This window comes from Tupaia chinensis, unplaced genomic scaffold, assembly GCF_000334495.1.
Source record: "Tupaia chinensis unplaced genomic scaffold, TupChi_1.0 Scaffold000093_1, whole genome shotgun sequence".
In the NCBI taxonomy this organism is placed as follows: domain Eukaryota; kingdom Metazoa; phylum Chordata; class Mammalia; order Scandentia; family Tupaiidae; genus Tupaia; species Tupaia belangeri.
Genome location: NW_006159555.1, coordinates 3,725,331 through 3,729,129, shown reverse-complemented (window position 1 = coordinate 3,729,129; position 3,799 = coordinate 3,725,331). Strand labels below are relative to the sequence as shown.

General features: G+C 41.7%; 1 pseudogene; it reads right to left on the bottom strand.

Moving 5' to 3' along the window:
* The window catches only part of LOC102496332 (tripartite motif-containing protein 5-like), a 120,987-nt pseudogene that overhangs the window by 66,138 nt on the left and 51,050 nt on the right, over positions 1–3,799 (bottom strand).

Here is a 3,799-nt window from a genome sequence, read left to right as displayed (position 1 = left end):
TTTTCAAATGTTAGGAAGACTGTCTTAGACCAGCCATGGTAGAAGAGCAGCACTAACACAACACTACATTGCTGAGGTCAGATAGGAAGGTCTTGGGTTCCAAGTCTGATGTCTTCCTGTACCAGCCAGATGCCATCTTTACTCCTTACTGGCTGAGGTTGGGGGTGGATCATGGCAACAAGACCCTACTGAGATTACTTCTCTCTCTCTCCCTTTCTCTTTCATGAAAGAAAGGATGAAACTTAAAAAAAGACTGTCTCATTTTAGACCCAGTCTGTTTCATTGCAGCATCTTCCTTTTGGCCTTGTCATATAGATAAGTGTGTTTCCTGCCCAGATTTCTGGTATTTATGATCCTGTTATGCTTTCTCCTTCTTCTTAAGATTCTTTAAACTGCCCCAGATGCTCTTCATTTTTTTGGACCCTTCACCATATGAGTTACTCTCTGGACTTTCACAAGTTGCTAATGTTTTTGTTTGTCATATTTTTTTTAGTTTTTGCTATAGGGCATGTGTGCTTGCTAGAGAGAGAGAGAAAGAGAGAGTGAGAAATCATCTTTTAGGGGGATGGCCACACCACAGTCTCTTTTCTTCCATTCTCCTCTGAGACTGTGGACATGTACATATGCATGCCTGCATATTTTTCGAGCAGCTGGAACTGTAAAGCCAGTCATGTGGGATCCAGCCACCTTAACTATTGTGCTACTGGTTGGCCTGCCACTGTCTCTTTTAACTTGGAGCTTGTAAACTCTGCAGGACTATCATTTTCTTTCCTAGGAAGAATATGAAATTATCTCGAGGGCCCTAACTTTTTAACTTACAGTAATTCAATGAGGAGTCCTTTGAGAATATAAGGTCAGCTTCAGGGCACTATTAACCTTTTTTTATGAGGGTGTCAGATCCTGGGTCAGGAATAGGGGTACCCATGCTTTCCAGGTACCATGGAATCCAGAAAGGACTTTGACATTCAGAATAAATTCTATAATTTTACAGTGTGAAAATAAATGTTATTTTTGACAAAGCATAAGCTCTGTGATATGACATATGTTTTAAGGAAGTCGCTAAAAGGGATTTCAAATGTTCATTGCCTCAGAATCCATGAAGCAAAATGAAGAAATGGCTCCAAAACCTGACACAAGAAAAATATGACCTGCCCACAGGCATCAGTAACAGAGCTATTGAGCAATCCTGTGAGAAGGTTCTTACCTGTAAACCTTAGGAATTACTCTATATTTTTTGACAGTCGTAACACAATAATTTCTGTTGTTGGTTTATTGTCATGCCAACAAACTTCTTTATCGATGGAGTAAACAGGCTACTTTCATAGCTTCAAAAGCTTATTTCAGGACGACTGAAAGCAGAAGGAAAGGAATGTATCCCTATCTCTTTCTTCATACCTCTCTCAAATTCTACAGTCATGTCTTCAAATGCCTCCTGGGTATTTCTCATTGAATATCCCTGTAGTTACAGTATTTTCAACATTTATTGTTTTTTGCTTAGTTAAATTTGCTTCCTCTAACCTGTTCGGTTGTGGCCAAATTTTCTCCTTATTTTCCAGCATCTACTGCTTCTAACATAGAAACAGAATCTCCAACTCTCAGCTGGGCAAATGGACACACAAAGTAATGTCTACTTTTCTAGCCTTTATTGCTTATTATTTCTAGTATATGTAAGTGTAAGATTCATTTAACGGCTTCTGAGAATGCTTACAATGACAGCATTGAAAGCACTGTTTTTTTTTCTTCCGGCTGACTGGAATAAGGAGATGACAGCCAGAGCTGGTTCTGGTGCAGCAACTTGGACCAGGAAGTGACATGGAGAAGAGAATCCTTGAATGAAGGATCAACAAGATGAAAAAGGATTTGATCCTTCCATTGTGGATCATTGTATCAGACCTGGATTGCCTAGTTCTGGACTTCTCCTAAGGAGAGAAACAAGCTTCTATGCTTTGTTATTTTGAGTTTTCTCTTACTTGTACTGTTACTTGCAATTGCTTACCAAACCTAACTAAGACACATAGTAAGCTGCTTTACTGCCATCATTCTTGTCACTACAGACAGGAAACTTACGGTCATACTGCTTTGCTGTTTTTTACATTTTTGCTGTAGGGCATGTGTACTCACTGGAGAGACAGAGAGACAGAAAGCGAGAAGTCATCCCCCAGGGTCAATGGCCGCATCACAATCCCTTCCCCCTCATCCTCCTCTCAGGATTTTGGGCACACATGCCCAGGGCGAGTTTTAAGCCACTGGGTCAGGAATTTGAATCACAGTTGACTATGTGGAAGTCCACCAATGTAACCACTATGCCATCTGCTGGTCCCCATACTGCTTCTTAATAGTTTGCTGAAGCCCAGATGTTCTGAGATATCTCTTGAATCTGGCCATACTCTTTTATCACTAAAGTAACACTTCTCACCAAGGTTGTGGCAATGTATTCTTAATAGTTCTTCTGCTTCCAGGCTCTTCTCACATTATTCCATCTTTGATCATTCCTATTAAATTAACATCATCTTAGGATTCCTTCCTATATATATCACTGGTATCCTCGAGATAAAAAGGAACTTCTGAGAATGTTATTTGAGGCCTTTTACCAAATTCTCAAGACTTACTACTCTAGGGTCTTTCCCTGGCCACCCTCTATCTACTCCAAGTATTGCAAAAGCCTTACCGATTTCTCAGACTTCCTTCCTTTTTTTCAAAGGTCTCTCTGCCTGCACACAGGCACTTTCCAATGCTAGGAATTATTTTCCATCCTTTCTTTCTCTAAAAAACACCCCTTCAAGGGACCAGCAGTTAGCGTAATGGCTATGTCGCTGGATTCCCACATAGTCGACCACAGTTGGAATCTCGGTGGCTTAAACTCATGCCGGGGACGTGTGCGTGCGTGCCTGAGATCCCAAGAGGAGAATGGAGGAGAAGGGATTGTGGCATGGCCATGCCCCCTGGGGGTGATTTCTCTCTTTCTCTCTCTCTCTATCTCTCTCTGTCTGTCTGGCGGGCACGTGCGCCCTATAGCGAAAACAAAAACAAAAACCAAACAAAAAACCCCACCCCTTCATCGTTCAAAATCCAGCTATCTATCGTACTACTAATAGGTAACATTTTTCTGAGTGTTTCCCAGGTCCAAAGCTCTGTTTCCCAAGTCGGATTCAGTAGGTCTGGTGCGAAGCTTGGCATTTTGTTCCTAACAAGCTTCCAAATACTGCTATGGCTGCTGCTGCTATGTGGACCACAGAGCTAGATACCACAGAGCTAGAGTGCCTATTTTCTCTCTGCCTTGGTAAGTTCTTCTAAACCTGCAGCTGAACACAGGCATCACCTCTCCCAGGAATCAATGGACACCTTTCTGTCTAGTCAGAGAAGACAGCAATGCCTATCTCTGTTCTCAGGTTCTCTCTCCCAACCTGGAACGGAATGGATATCCCATGAATTTTCACTGAGTGAATGTTTGTTCATTTGGGGAGTGAAGTACTTATGGGATGGCAGCCTAGGCTAGAAAACTGTGTGTGATGTGGTGAGACACAACCCGGCACACAAACTGACACCTTGGGAGTCTCTTCTATGCATAAAAAATTGTGAATGGTGCTTCGGGTGCTGAGAAAAGAGACAAACTCTGCTCACAGGATCCTACAGAGAAGTTGGGAAATGGACTGACATCTACCTCACTGTACAAACAGAGCCATACATGGTAAATTACATAGGAAAGTGGATTTATCTATAACAGATATTCCTTTGTTATTCACATATGTTTGGCAAAATATTCATGGCTATATGATTGAGACTGGAGGTAATAGAAGAT